A 16,737-nucleotide genomic window follows, 5' to 3' on the forward strand; every position below is an offset into this window, starting at 1 on the left:
ATGTTTTTGAAGGGTGTTTACACTTTTACATTGCTAGTTACCTTAAGACACTGGTGGGTTGTAATGGCTCTATTTTATACTCCCCACTTTCCCTCATTTTCACATAGTCCCTGTAAGGATAGAGAATGATGTAACTAAGTGCCAATGGAGAGCTCTTGAATTTAGGCAGTACTGAACATTTCTAAGTTTCAGAGGAAAATTAGAATCTATTCTCCTTTGGGCATTTCTACATGAGAGCTGAAGTGATGACCAGACCTGTATTGGGCTGTGGGTGAAGGGAGGGACAAGGTGGAACCCCACAAAGGGGTTGGCCTCATGGTTGCCTTCTTACTCCTTGCAGCCTTCAGTCTCACCAAAACAGGCTCTTATCTGGACAGATAGGAGACATGGAGTTTATACTAGTGGTTAAATCCTGGGAAGCCACAGACTAATGAGAACGGAGAGAAGAAAGGAAGGAAATCACAATAAGCAGGAGAGAAGGAAAGAACTTGTCCATACTTTTCTTCAAGAGGTTTTCCATATTTTAGGATATTATAGGTCAGGACTTTCACAGTGGGCTTTCACTCTTTTAATGCACTTTCCAAAAATGGGTGTGAGGTAGAAAGATGGGAGTGAGCAATGGTGGGCCCTGAGTATAGATACTAGATCACAGAAAAAGATTCAATAGAGACAAAGAAATACGCAAACAGCAAATAAAAATAAAGAAATGATTTTGTAGAATATTTTAAAAAATCCTTCAATTTATATCTGTGCTGGTCTTTTGAGACCATCTAGTCCAATGGATCCAAGTCCTGGCTGTCCTTTAGAGTCATCTATGGAACTTGATAAAGATACAGAAGCCTGGGTCCTTTCTGGACCTACTGAATTGGAATTTTTGGAGTTGGGTATTAGACATTTGCCGTTTTACAAACACTGCTCAAGATATTCTGTGTCTCAGGCTGTTGGAATCTACCTTGCATGCAGCCCAGGCTCCCCTGAAACTGTACCAGCCTACAGGTTGAGTTGGATTAAAACCACACATATCACTGTCTCTCATCCCTGCTTCTCCTATAAAACTTAAGTTTGCTGAAAGTTCCCTAAAATATTTTGGTGTCCCTAGGGGGAGTCTTATATGAGCTTATGAACAGGTCTGGGCAGATGCCATGTAATGTTCACTGAGCACTGATGCTCCAGCAATCACTACTACGGCTTCCTCAGAAGGACCCAGTTGTGCCCCAGTGCTCAAAATCTCCCTCTGGGCATCTTCCCTGGTGCCTTGGATCCTCAGAGCTTTGTGGATGGCCTATACTGGGCCATTGTGAGTCCTCTTCCAGGAGTTCTCTTTCTAGCCCATCTTTCACAAGACCTATAAAATAACTGTGGTTCTCATCAGCAGACCAAGGCACTTATCAAAGAAGAAACTGAGTATCAGAGAGCTTGTGGGACTGGCGCAGATGAGCCAGGGTGTAAGGAACACAGCTGAATCAGCACCAAGGGGCTCAGGTCCAGCTCTAAGCCCCATCCACAGCATGGTTGCTTAGATCTGTAATGAGCTTGTTTTGCTTCCATGTTATGTGTCTCTCTGGTCCAGGCTGGTTAAAAATTTGGAAACTTGGATAAAAGATGCAAAATATCAAATGCTCGGATTATCAGAGTGAAAATTATGCATCTTCCAGAGAAAGAAATTATGCTTCATTCAAGTGTGAACTAAGTCTTATTTTAGCCCCAGAGATATTGCTCATTTTCCAGATGTCAGGGACAATTCAAGTTAGGACAAAGAAAGAATTAGGTTTATTCTAGATATGGATAAGGAGCACAAATGGGCAGCAGCAAGAGAGGAGAGGTTACTGCAGAGTTTAATGCTTGAAACTTGCTGATCACTTTCCAGGAGAAACCTGTCAGACCAGGGCCACACAGGCAGATAACATATTCACTTACCTTTGTTCTGAGAGCTAGTAGAAAAATCAAACGGAGTATACAGGACACAGCATGAAGTTTTGACCTCGTTCCAAGTCAAGGACACTGGAATTACATTACCTATTTTTTAAAGTTTACTCTGGATGTTATATGTCGAGCTGGGAGACCATAGTATTCATCGCTGTGAGAGCTCCCTGCCACCATGGACCTTTGGAACCCAGGGTGTTCATGTGTATATCTAGGTATTTGGGGTAGAGAGTCTATTTAATGAAAGCACTCACCCCAGCTCCTGGAAAGAACTGGACTCTAATAGTGTTGTAGCATTAAAGGATCAGCAGTTGGTGGCTTTGGTTTTTTAAATTTGATTTAATCCCTCACATGATAAGACAACACCATGCCAAAGGCATTGAGCTTCCACTGTCCCATCAGGCATGGTTGCAAGGGGTAGTCGAGGTGACCACCGTCAGCAACATACTCCCGAAGTGGTTTACTTAAATGATTGTGGCTAGGAAGAGAGGTTGGAGGACTGTGACATAATCACTCTACTCAGAACTCACATGGCTTCCTCCTTTCCTCCACCAGGCTCAGATTTATAAATATGCATCCTTTATCCATGAGGGCTGCTTTGACTTCTGAAGATCAGCAGAGACACTCATATACATTTCCTTTTATTTACTATGAACAAAATAGCATTCCCAGAGGAAATGGGACATGCAGTAACAGAGACCCTTTCGGGACAACTAGAATTGGGGCTACGTTTAGAGTAATGTAGCTAAAGCTCCAACCTCTTCTCCCTTCAATGAAAGAGGGAGGCACATTTGAATTTTTGCCATGTTATCTACTAGCTGGTGATCTAAGAGATAGCAAGATGTAAAAATAGAAGTGAAGGGCTACATCTTTTGGAATAAAGAAACCCTAGAGAGAAAGCAAGTGATTTAAAGAGAACCAACACTGGAAAATCACAAAGGCACGCTGGGGCTAGAGATTTATGGATTTAGAACAAGAGAGCAATGAATATGTGAGTGGTTTTATGTTTTGAACTCTTCGAGATGCACATGTAATAAATTTCCAACCTCTTTTTGGTGTCATGCAAATCCAAGGGCTTCTTGACAGAGTGGACAAAAAAGTGATAGGAAAGAAACAAAGAGAGCAAAAGAGGATAAGTGATGCTGGACACATTTTTATGCACAAGAGGATGACTTTTCCTGAGTAATGTTGATTACCAGATAGAGATGGCTTGATGTCATAATAACGTCACAGAGCCTCAGAAGCTAGTAACCATGGGACATCCTGATGATGGTGATTGAAATCTGGTAAGTTGTGTTTCACGTTGCCTTTTAGACACAACTTATCCCAGGCTACGTGGACATGTTAATGTTCACAAGGGACATGATTATTGGAATAGTTTGTGGACTGTCATGTGTGGAGAGAGTGGGCTGGCTTAACTCATATCTAAACGCCCTGTCCAATGATTTTTACAATTAGGTATTATTATGGCAATATATTTTAAAAATATAGTATTTTCTCAATATTATAATTAATATATACAGCCCTCTCCAAGTGAAATCAGAGGAGTTTTTATGCAGAGACACTTTTATAGATCCTGTAAGTCACACCATCATATAGGTAGTAAATGTTTATATTTTTATAGAAATATTGATCGATATACTGCCATCATTTTTATATTCACAGTCCCTTCTTATTCCATCATCTTCCAAACAAATTTCTTACTTCTTTCCCTCGATGGTATGATTTTTGCTCCTTTGGCCATTTGAAAAGACTGTTTAATTTTTTTTCAGTGTTATCAAATAGATCAATACTCCTAGGTTGGTGACTAAAGTTTCTTTGTATTGTGCAGTCTTACACTTTTTGTGTGGTGAGGAATTTTAAAACAATTTTATTTTCTGAATGGGCTTTTTTCATGGGGATCACAGAGTAATAGAAATAAAGAAAGATGAATTAGAAAGCAAATGCGTATGCCCATTGGATGGAGGTGTGAGATGAAGAGCTCCAGGAACATCAGGAGGCTGGTTACGAGCCAGAGTGAGAGTCTCAGGTGGAGACCGCATTAGTCAAACAGCACAACCACTGCGCCACCAGGGAAGCCCAAGACCTTAATTCTTAAGATGTATATCTAAGAGATTACTATTATTGAGCTAACTTCTTAGAGTTGGAGCGCCTCAGTGCCTTTTGGCCTGTACAGAGTGAAGACTTTCTGCAGGGAGCAGACAGCAATGTTTCAGTCTTTGAGAGCCTCTGCTTGCCATCAGCTGCGAGTGCCCACACAATAAACCGAGCATCCTCCAGGTGGACCCTGGCTTTGAAATTTAGAGCTGTGTGCAGTAGTGAGAGAGCTAGGGATTTTTAAAAATCAGCAGTTTTGAAACAGGGAGAAAAACGTTCATAAAGATAACTCTATTAAAGACATCAAAATGTCTCTTGTTTAAGGTTGAAAAACTTACAGCATGCCAGAACACTATAATATTACAAATGACTGTCGGTAGTCATCCTTTTTCTTTTTTTGTCATGTTTATGCCTGGGGATAAAAATATTTGATCATTTTTCTTTTAATGGTCTTAAATAAATGGACAAGCTTTGAGAGCCACGATACATGCAGATGTAAAATTTAAAAAAGAGAGAGAGGTAAGTTTAGGGTCTAGAGATTTTTTTTCTTTTTTCCCATGCATACTACATCATCTAAGTCAATCTGGCAGAAAAGAGATTTATTGTTGAGGATGGAAGTCTGTCAAGAAGGTAATTATGCCCATGAATCCATCTTGGAGGAAGAAAGGCACAAAGGAGGAGAAGTTTCCAAAGGGAAGCCCCTCTTCAGGGTGCATACTTGTGAGTCAGGAGAGTTTTGGGGTCAGGTTTATCCAGTACACACTTAATTGGGCTGACAGAGATACCTTCTTCAGAGATAATCGGGTGTAAATCTTTGGGTGGTGGGAGAAGGGTTATGGATCGTATTTGCTATTCTCCTTTCCTTTTCTGAGGTTCTTATCATCGATCACCTCCAATAACTAGATCATTGAGTCTCAGAATCTCCAGGTGATTCCGATGGATGGTCTTTGAACCATATTTTGAGGACACTGAAATCAAATCACATCATTTTGATCCCCCCCCACTTCCTCCTTAATCTCAGAGCAGCAGTTAGAATTTAATTTGCCCATCTAGGAAAACTCTATGCTCAGCAGAGTGGCTTCTGCTAGGTGACTTGGAGAGGTGTCACTTTCCTTCACAGAGGGAATGATTTGGGACTGTCACTAAGTCTGTTATTAGAGGTTGGAAACCGTGAGAATATTTGGGGAAGTTTCTGTAACCCCAAGAGTATAGGGATAGGTCCGTCCTTATTGGTCTGAGAGCTCAACCAAACCAAAGTAGAGACAAGGTCCTCTGTCCCTGTGGGGCACAGGAGAAAGGAGCTGAGGGAGCAAATGGCAGGGGGCCTAGAACCAGAGCTCAGAAAGGCCAATTGCAGCATAGTATCAATTATTATTGGGCTCTCATTAGAGCTGCACAGCTTTGGATAAGCCCAAGAGCTGTTTGAAAGAGACTGCTCTTCCATGTATTTCTAGATCTTACAATTTTTTTTTTTTTTTTTTTTGCGGTGCGCGGGCCTCTCACTGTTGTGGTCTCTCCCGTTGCGGAGCACAGGCTCCGGACGCGTAGCCTCAGTGGCCATGGTTCACGGGCCCAGCCGCTCTGCGGCATGTGGGATCTTCCCGGACCGGGGCACGAACCCATGTCCCCTGCATCGGCAAGCAGACTGTCAACCACTGCGCTACCAGGGAAGCCCCCAACCTATTGTCTTTAACGTGTCTCTTTCTGCCTATTTCATTTACGGTATGGTGGAAAAAGCATTTGGTACAGGTGCTGGATCTGGCTCTGCTAATTACCAGCTAAGACCTCAGGTAATTTATTTTCCTTCTTAACCTCAATTTCTTTGTTTGTAAAATGGACATAATAGTGCCAGCCTGACCTTTCTGTGATGTTACTCAAAAGAATTTTAGGTCCTACTGTATAGCACAGGGAACTCTGCTCAATGTTATGTGGCAGCGTGGATGGGAGGGGAGTCTGGGAGAGAATGGATACATGTATATGTATGGCTGAGTTGCTTTGCTGTGCCCCTGAAACTATCACAACATTTGTTAATTGGCTGTACTCCAATATAAAATAAAAAATTAAGAAAAGGGAATAAGGAGAAATAAAAGCTGGACAAGTGAATGAAATAGGACAGGGGCATGTTACTCACACACACACACACAAAAGAATCTTAGATCCATGTCAAATATGTGGGAATGATTTTGGACCAGTGAACTCTTGGTGCTCCTATGCATGTAATGGGATGGTCATTCAACAAAGAACACAGGTTTTCTGACACAAGTTCCCTGGACTCTATTAAACTTGCACTGGTAGATTGATATAAGGGTACATTAACACACACCAGGTGTGTGGGCTTTAGATTCAGACAATCCTGGTTCTTAGCACAATTGCCATATGGCCTTGAACAAATAATGTTACCACTGTGAGCCTCAGTTTCTTCACCTGTAAGAGGGTAATGTAGAATAATGATATCACTCCCCAAAGCTGTTAGGAAATTTTGGATAGAACAATGAACACCATGCTTGACACGTAGCATGTACCCCAAACTGTAGTTATTATACCAGTACTGCTATCACTAGGACAATTTCTGAACTAAAATTGTTACAAAAAAGACTTTGCGTAGAACACTCAGGTGATGCCAATCTTTCAGGCAGTTCCTGATCCTTCTCTGCTTTAGTTTCTTCCCAGGCTCTGGGATTAAATATAGTCATCAAAGTCCAGATAAGATTTCCCCCAGGGGGCACTTTCTCTGCAGTGAGTCAGACTGAGCACAGGTGATTGTGGTGGCATTGGATGGAAGCCTGGATGAGTAAGCATGAATCTGATCACAGAATAACTTAGAAAGCCTGACCAACAGAGTTATAGCCTGGCTGAGCTCTGCCAGAACATGGCCCATCTCTTTTTCTTCAAACAATAGCTTATCATAAATGATAAAATTAAAGAACACCTCCAAAATCTGCCACTTTAATAAAGTGGCATGTGGTATCTGAACTGGCGAATGGTGGCAAGGCCTCTCATTTGGGGCAAGCTAATTTCTTCTGAGCATAAAAGACCATTCAAAATGAAAAGAACATCTTTTCCTACCTGGTTCATGCAGAAAATGGTACCACAATTAATCAAAGCAGTCAGATGATGACATTTTAAGTGCTAACCTGCTCAGAAAAGATTCCCAGGGAAGCCTCTGCAAAAAGAAATACAGGCGGCTATCAAAGCTTGTGTCTCGACTCCTTGTTGGAAACCACATCTTTCTACTCTCTTCAGACTGAATGTCTGGTTAAGCGTGAACAGGGAAGGGTGGAGTTGTTTACCTGCAGCTGACAGACCTGGGGAGAGGTAAAGTATTATTTATTTAAGAAACCTGGGACAAGACCTGGGATTGTAAGGCTTTATATGTCATCTCCGATGGGATGGAGATTTCTTGTTGGCCAGTTCTCCTGACGAATACAATTTTGGGAATCACTTAAAGAAATGGATTTTAGATCACTGAGAAACCGTTAGAAATTGTACCCAGTACACTCAGTATCTCCCTTAGATTTTTCTTTGCATTAAATCAAAAGAAAATTTCTTCTATAAATATATTATTACTCTTGAAACTACTATGCGGCTAGAATCTTAATTTAGTGATTTATAGTAATAGTACCAGTAACAATAAATAATTAATAAGATTTTATGTATCAGTGTTCATTGTTTTGTTAGTTCCCCACAAGCAGACCTCTAAGTTGGTGTTGTGTTTTTTTTTTGTTTTTTTTTTTTATGGTACGCGGGCCTCTCACTGCTGCGGCCTCTCCCGTTGCAGAGCACAGGCTCCGGACGCGCAGGCTCAGCGGCCATGGCTCACGGGCCCAGCCGCTCCGCGGCATGTGGGATCTTCCCAGACCGGGGTGCGAACCCGTGTCCCCTGCATCGGCAGGCGGACTCTCAACCACTGCGCCACCATGGAAGCCCGGTGATGTGTTTTAATAGTGTGGTCTACAGACCTACTGCAATAGGTTCTGCAGATTGGGGATGGGACAGGGTAGTGCATGCATGTTTTAAATACAGATCATGGGTCTCTCTCAGAATCCACTGTGTTTGGACTGGGAAGCCACATTGTTAGCAACCTTTACAAATGATTGTTGTGCACCACTTGTGATGACAGAGTATTGCTGATGATTCTGTCCCTGGAAAGAGCTCATTTGGTATAGGTCCTGGCTTTTCTCCACCATTTTACTGACTGCAGCCAAGAGAGGTGGAGTAATATTTCTGATTGGTAAATTTGTAAAGAATAATCTGGGCTTGATTGGCTTAGCTCGATTATCTTATCTCTAGAGAGGTAACTGCCTGCTGAAAGGAGCCTCTTTACTCCTTCCTGCCATGTGGGCAGGTAACTACCCCACCTCGTTCGCTCCGGTTAGAGAAACAACTTTTTTTTGAAACAGACTCTTGTTTTTATTTTTGTTTTCTTTTTCAATGATAAAGTACAAGCTGACAATATGTGTGGTAAGCATGAAGAATGCTTGCTTTTGCTACTAAACCTTACTTTCCAACGAATATTAATTCGTTTATTCCCATGAAGGATGTGGCCATGTGCATCAACCTCCAGGCGACTCATTAAAACTCTCCTGCCAATCACTCTTTTCTTTGCCCACTTCCTTTTGGCCAGTCATTCATTCTTTCTTTCACTCAGCTACCAACATCTGTTACTTGCAACTTGATTGAAAGGTAATTTCATTCTGCCATAAATAAGTAGTTGTTTGCATTGTTTTCTACTCTTACTCAATCGTAAGCTCCTTAAGGAAGAGGCAACATGTTAGTTTCTATTTTGTACAACTCTAGATTCTATCACGATGCTAAGCACAGAATGCATGCTAGATAAATGTTTGTTAAACTGAACTGCATTGAAATTATTTTTTAATTATGTAGGTAATACCTACTGTTGTAAAAAATAGGAAAATTTTGAAGTAGGTAAATGAAAAGAATTTGTAATACATTCACCAAAAGCCACCAGTTTTAATCTTTAAAAAAATATCTTTATTAACCTAACTTACAGTAAAAGAATATGCAATAACTTACATACAGTAAAAAGATTATGTGTAGAGTTCAATAAATTTATACAGTTTTGCAACAATCACTGCAATTCAGTTTTAGGACATATCCATCATCCCCAAAAGTTCCTTTCTACTTATTTGAATCATATTGCAATAAATACATTTAAGATACATAGCTGGCTATCAAATTCTGTGTAGAATTTTACACTTAAAGAAATAAAAATAAATAATTTCATTAAGATAATGACTATATTTTGGCTGGTAAAAAAATTCTAATATAAAGTATTTCCTCCATGGAATTAGGAACATTAGATGTAAACATTTGAATCTCTGTTTTACAACCTACTAATGATGTGCTCCAAATTACCATATGGATTCTAATTTTATTTCAATATAAACTATAATCTTGGAAACATATTTGTGTATTATTCTGAAGTAAAAACAATCTTTAATACTGATTACCATAGTCAGCATAACTGAATTTTGACTTATTACATATCATGTGATTGTTCTACAAACATTTTCCAACTTTTCCCCAAATAGCATGAGTGATTATTGTCACCTTTAAGTAATTACTTATGGTAATTAAGTCATGGTTTTTGTGCTTATATAAGCTTTTGTAAATTTGAAGGGTGATTTCAGAGAATGTGGCTGTGTATTGGGAATGGGGCTGGTATGTACAGTTTTGAGTAGTTTGTGTGATCCTTCTGGAGAGATGCTTGGGACTGAGCTCAGTCTGTGTTGATCAGCCAAGCTCTACATATAGGGCTGCATCTACCCAGGACCCTCCTCTAAATCAGGGAAAGGCATGCTCTCCTCACCAAGCCACGTATAGGGCACTTTTGCCTAGTTAGTTCAAAGCCTCCCTGTAGGCCAGCTGGGGCTTTGATTGGGGTCTTAGAACAACTGGAGTCTTTGCTTGCTCTTTAAATACTGCTTTCTGGAAGCAGCAACGCTCAACTGTGGAGACTAGCTTGTAGAGGAGGCCAGGCAAACAGAGCCGTCAGTTTGGGGAGGTTGGAAGGATTTAAACTCCGTAGTCAAAATTCTTCACAATTGACCTGTCCATCCTTATATCTCACTGCCATTCTTCTGGGTTCTTCCCTCCTGTCGCCCCACACCTACTGCCATCTTCATACTGAGTTTTCTCACTCTACTTCCATCATCTTCTCTTCTGTCCATACAAATACTCCTCATCCTTTAAGGTTTGGCTCATCATATTCTTATGATTGGAACTTTCTCTTATCACTCCAATTCTTAACTATCCCTTGTGTATTATTTTGCTAATTAATTATCCTGCCTTTCCCTTCTTTGAACACATAGGACTTTTTGTCACTATATGATATGGTAGCTATGTGCTCATGCTGAGGTTGACTGGGTTTGAAACCTCGCTGTTACTTAAGCAACAGAGAGGTCTTCTAATATTTCTGAATCGCTCTGTGCCTCAGTTTTCTTGTGTGCAAAATAGAAATGATAATAATAATGCCTACCTCTTTGGGTTGTTATGAAGCTCAACCAGATGATACTGTTTTTGGAGAAGTTCCTAGCAAGTGGTTATTTTTATCTTTTACGTGAATTACTTTGTTTCGCCAAATGTATTACAAACTCTTTGAGAGCAGCAATTGTATCTTATATTTTGTTGTTTTCTCAGAGGCAGAAACTAAATGAGTGTTGTTTCTCTTTCCAGACAAGGGAAAGTAAGTTCAGAAAGATTGTGACTCACTAGGGACATTAGTATACAGGTCTGCTTGTTCTCAGCTTTGTGCTCCTTCAACTTTTACTATTTTGTCTGACATCAATGATATTTTTCATAATACAATAGTAATGATATTGATTGACATATTAAAGATGTCTTCAAAGTGTGTTATGTGCAATATTTTAAGAAATTTGTGCAAACATGCCTTCTTTATGGTTATACATAAATGAGATGTCATGCATTTCATATCATGACAGATATTTTTCTTCCCTTTTCCCCCAGGCATCCTCTCCCATCCCATGAAATACGTTTCAGTGCCATGTGTTCTTACTTTAAATAAGATACAGGAGGGAGTATTTAATCAAAACAATTCTAAGCGGCTACAAATATAACCTCAACTTCATTTCACCCATATTGTTAGAAGAGTTAATTGGACCTGCAGAGCCACCAGCTAAATACATTGGTTTATGCAAACAGTGAATCTAATTTCCTCCAAAATCATCCTTCTGCAGGAGCAGTTGAAGGAGAGAAGATTCTGGTTGGAAATTCAAAAGACCAATTTGGTGTCAATTATCTGCTCTTGCTAGATAAACTTGAAAAAAAGTCATTGCTCTACTTAAGTGAAAAAATATAATAAATATGTACACACACATAATTCTTTTCAAATTGGAAGAACAAAAACAAAAGAAATAATAAATTTTACCTTGCATTTGAGCTCAACCAATATTAACATGGATGGACTCCCTCCCCCTCTGCCTTTTCCCCCTGCTCCTTCATAAATATAGTCTTTAAGAGTTTAGAGAATTAATCCAGAAGTGAAAACATTTTTCTTTTTTCCTTTCTTTTTCTCCTTTGTAATTTTTGCCATATGGGAATACATGTCTCTCAGGAATAAAACAAAAACAAAGTCAAGTCATACTTATTTAGACTTCACTGATTTAGAATTTGTACAGTTCAGACTAGTTACCTGATCTACCTTTGGCAAGTCGGCAAACATTTTAAAACTCATTTTTGTTTTTTTTTTTTAACACCATGAAGTCATGGTAAAAAGTAATATAAATGTTGCGTGAGAATGTGCTGCTAAACTGATAAGTATTGCACAAATGTGAGAAAAAATGTGGGAAATTAAATTTCAGAAACAATAATTTAGACAAGTATGAAAGGGGAAATTTGCCTTACTCTTTAATAAAAGGCTGTTTTCAGCCAGTCTGGGAGCATTGTTCACAACCTAACAATAAATATGCTAATATACAATTATCATAATGAGTTCACTAAATAAGGTGCTCTCTGTGGCATATTTTCCTTTAATATTTAGTTCATCAGATTCCAGTTATTGTGTCTTTCAAATATGCCTCATAATTTTTACTTCCCATAATGTCTAAATGATGGCATTTAGTTATGCAAATTCGTGAGCCCTGCTTGTCACTTTCGTCGCCTTAGTTAACAAGTTTCAGATTTTTGAATCTGGGAAGAATTATAAACTTCCATTGCCTTATAGACAGAATGTTCCTTTCTGTATATCTTCTGAACTTCCTTTTTATTTGGGGTTTCTTTAAGCAGAGAAAAACAAAGGTGGGGTAATTGTGTCCTCACTCCTAGCTCATTATTGGTATAGCATTTTATAGGGTACCGAGTACTACCACATATTTTACAAATGCTTGAGATCTTTCCTTTGCATATCATTTGGTGGCTTGAGAGTTTTTCTTGGTGTATTATCTAGTACATGTCTCAGGAAAGAAACTCACCCTGCCTCTCGTCTGATATGCCTGCTGTGGCGCTATCGGTGTGCTTTGTGTAAGTAATGCTAAATCCCATCTTCCCAAGGTCTGTACCCAATACTGAGCGCAGGAAAAAAATTGTTAATTTTTTTTGCTTAAGTACTTGTAGGATGACACTTTTTTGACTATACATTTTCAGGAGGCACATTCAATTCAATATAAATGATATAGGGCCTTCCCTTTTTTATGTAATTTTAATAGGTGTTACTGTTGTATTTGACTATCAGTTTGCTTTCCTTTGGGAAAAGGCATTTCTTTCCTTCTGAAAGGCTTTCTTTCCCCATACCCACAGCTGGCCACTTCATATATATGCCTTCTAAATAGTTATCTTTTTTTCATATGATCCTGCCCTCTGACCACATTTGATTTGCCCAGGAGTTGCAACATGGCTTTCTGACCCAGGCTGGACCAATAAGTCTCCTGCCCAGGAATTTGGACACGGAAACAGGAAGAATGTCAGACTTTGTAATTATTCAGGGTATCTTGGGATGCTTACCAAGATAACATACCTTTGAATCAAGTGTTTTGATTCTCAGGAAATGGTTTTTGATCACTTCTGTTCATGATAGCTTCTGTAATAACCCACATACGTGCGAACTCTTGTGAGGCATGGGGGTAAATGGGAAGGGGTAAAAATTGTTTACAGGGATAAAATAACACTGGGTAAGAAGGGAAAGTGGCTGGTTTACACTTTGCCTTGTGATTTGAACAGGAATTTCTAAAAGAGCATTTAATAAGTAGAGTACAAAAAGAAAACTAAACCAATGTTATTTATGAATATTGATGCAAAAGTACTAAATAAAATATTAGCAAACAGAATCTTATAGCACAGTAAGAAAATAACAAACCATGATCAGCAGAGATTTATTCAATGAATGCATGATTTGCTCAATATTAGAATTAGTATTAATAAAATACCCCTTATAAGTAGATCTAAGGAAAAAAAATCATGTGATTGTCTCCCTGAAAAAAACCTCCAATAGTACACAAAACCCTTTTCTGATTAAAAAACTTTAATGGATACTTTCTTAATGTGATAAAAAGTATATATATTTAGTACAAAAGCCAGCATCTTACTTAAGATCTAATAGATACTAGAGGAATTTCCACTAAGATAGGAACATGGCAAAGGTGTCTGTTATCTCTATTCATCATTGTTTTAGAAGTATTAACTAATTTAATTAAACATGAAAATTCAATTAGAAGCTTAAGAAATGGCCAAGAAAGAGGAAGAAAAATTAAAGAAGAGCTAAATAAATGGAGGAGCATACCATTTTCATGAACTAAAAGATGATATTGTTGATGTCAATTCTTCCCAAATTAACCTAATGAGTCAATGCAATCCCAATTAAAATCCCAGCAGTTGTTTGCTATAAGTCAGAACTGTTTCTAAAATTATATGGAAACAAACAGGACTTTGAATAGCTAAATAATTTTTACAAATAAGAAAACTAGAGAACCTAAACCATTTAATTTCTAGTCTTATTTTAAAGCTATAGTAATCAAGAGAGTATGTTATTGGCTTAGGTATAAACATATATAGATCCATGGAATTGAATTGGGAGTCTGGAAGAAGACCCTCCCATGTATGGCAATTTTGTTTTTTACAAAGTTGTCCAGGTAATTTATTTTGTCTTTATTTTATTGTGGTAAGATCGCTTAACATGAAATCTATCCTCTTAAATGTTAAGTGTATAATACATTACTGTTGACTATATGTACAGTGTTGTACAGCAGATCTCTAAAGCTTATTCATCTTACTCAACTGAAACTTTATGTTTAGTGGTTAATAACTCTCATGCCCACCTCCCCCTAGGCCCTGGTAAGCACCTTTTCATTCTCCTGGTAACTATGATTCCAGTTTCCTGGTAACCACCATTCCAGTCTTCAGGTGATTATTTTCGGCAAATTGTGCTGAAAATGTCAGTGTATAAGCGACCTCTTAGCCCCCTCATCCGTTGTGGGGATAACTCTCAAAAAATAATTTTTACTTTGGCTCCAGTGCTTTTCCATGGAGTTAACCACCAGTTACACATGGTGGGAACTTGCTTGAAGAGTCATCCTTTATCAGCCTCCTTCCTTTCCCTACCTCATTTTCCTGCCTCTCTCTTTGTGTTTTCTGCGGTCACCCCCAAACAACTATGTTCACTAGTTCATTCTCTTTTCAGGGTCTGTTTCTGGGGGAGCCTGTAGCTTCTAAGATGGAAGAGCATGTACAGGGCCTGGAAGAAGCGAGGAGCTGCCTCTCACTGGGAAGGTAAGTTCTCCAAGTGGTGAGGGTTAAAACTGCTTTTGGATTATTTTCCATTATAGGTTATTACAAGATATCGAATATTGTTCCTTGTATTATACAGTAAATCCTTGTTGCTTATCTATTTTATATATAGTAGTGTATATCTATTAATCCCATACTCCTAATTTATCCCTCCTGCCCTTCTCCCTTTCCCCTTTGGTAATCATTAAAGTTTGATTGCAATTCAGCTATACTTCAATTTAAAAAAAACCTTCTTTTGGAAATGCCTTAGGAAGACACCCCGGTGGAGGCCAACGTGCCTTCTCTAATTCATCACAGCCAGATTTTCTTCTTGGGTTGGAATTGATGGCTTTATTTGTTTTAGAATCCACTAACATGGCTTAATTTTAGGAACTGTGTTGTCTGAAAAAATTAAATCCTCGAACACTGATCCAGAGTTACATCTTCGGTGCTCCTACTGCGAGGATGGGAATAGCACTGCCAGGTGCCTTCTCTTGCTCCCTCCAGGACACATGACCACTGAGCAGTATAGCAGGGAACAGTCCTTTCACTGTTTGAATAGTTATCTGGTCTCTTCTCTTTCTCTGTCTCCCCTGCCCCTGCCTCTGCCCCTTTCTCACCATACCCAAATTTCTCAAAAGAGTGCGGTTTGAGAATGAGGATCAGATTAACTCATACTCTATGTATAAGGGTTAACAATCACACTGATTGCACTTGTATTTAGACATTATGACTTATTTGCCACCTAATCAAGCTACTTAAACTCTAAGCTTCAGTTTACTCATATGTCAAAAGGGAATCATGTTAAGTGAACATCTCATATGTTTATTATAAGAATTAAGTAACAAATGTCAACTAATTAGCAAGTGCCCTAGCATTTATTTAACACCTGATAAAGGCTAACCACTAATATTTTCTCATGATTGGTGCCCTAGCACCCTTTCCCTGGACTTTTCTCCAGTATTTTCTCTTCTTTCTTACATCACCATAGATATTTAATATGATTACTCACTTTGGCTACCAACAACACCTGAAAGTTGGCAGTCTGTGTAATGAATAATTTTCTTTCATTTAGCTTGGATTGTTGGCAGAGTATTTCATTAACTTTTGCTCCAGTGTCTACAGTCTGGGATTTCAAGTAAATCATTTGTAGTCTGTGCTGGGATTTATTTTCTGGGTGGACATACTTCTTTCTAAACTGGAAACTTGTGGTAAAAATAAGGCGTGGGCTAGGAGAAAGGAAAGTCTTAAAGATGGCCTGGAGGACCTTTACCTTGCCAAGAGCCTCCCTCTCTCTCAATGCATTTTGACTCAATTAAGGAGATTTACTTTTCTCTTGTCCCTAAAAAGAAATACATCTCCAGAAAGAGTGAAGGTGACATAATACAGTAGATGGGGCTTCCCTGGTAGCACAGTGGTTAAGAATCTGCCTGCCAATGTGGGGGACATGGGTTCAAGCCCTGGTCTGTGAAGATCCCACATGCCGTGTGGGATCTCCCAACTAAGCCCGTGAACCACAACTACTGAGCCTGTGCTCTAGAACCCGTGAGCCACAACTACTGATCCCACGTGCTGCAACTACTGAAGCCTGCGCGCCTGGAGCCCGTGCTCCGCAACAAGAGAAGCCACCGCAATGAGAAGCCCGTGCACCACGACGAAGGGTCGCCCCCGCTCGCTGCAACTAAAAGAAAGCCCTGCACAGCAACGAGGGCCCAACGCAGCCAAAAATAAAATAAATAAATAAAAATTAAAAAAAACCCCAAAACAATACAGTAGATGGTAAATGTACTGACTAAGCTTGAAAGGTGTTCCAGCCACCAATGTGACAGGATACTTTGAGAACAAAGAGAAGCCCCTGCTTTGTTTGGGTGTGTAGATTATCTGAAGCATGAAAATGCTACTTGACAAAGATACAGAATAGTCAAGCTTCCTCTCCAGATTTACTTTTAAAACATATTCTAGTTGCTGGACAATTTGACT

The 16,737-nt window shown here is 39.2% G+C and overlaps 1 long non-coding RNA gene across 1 annotated transcript in view; it reads left to right on the forward strand.

Annotated features, from left to right (window-relative positions):
- Positions 1-16,737, forward strand: part of LOC137208406 (uncharacterized) — a 79,182-nt gene that overhangs the window by 57,589 nt on the left and 4,856 nt on the right. Inside the window, exon 2 of the long non-coding RNA XR_010935621.1 lies at positions 14,672-14,760. This is a non-coding gene — a long non-coding RNA (uncharacterized lncRNA). The remainder of the gene's footprint in view (positions 1-14,671; positions 14,761-16,737) is intronic.

The sequence above is a fragment of the Pseudorca crassidens genome, chromosome 16, assembly GCF_039906515.1.
Source record: "Pseudorca crassidens isolate mPseCra1 chromosome 16, mPseCra1.hap1, whole genome shotgun sequence".
In the NCBI taxonomy this organism is placed as follows: domain Eukaryota; kingdom Metazoa; phylum Chordata; class Mammalia; order Artiodactyla; family Delphinidae; genus Pseudorca; species Pseudorca crassidens.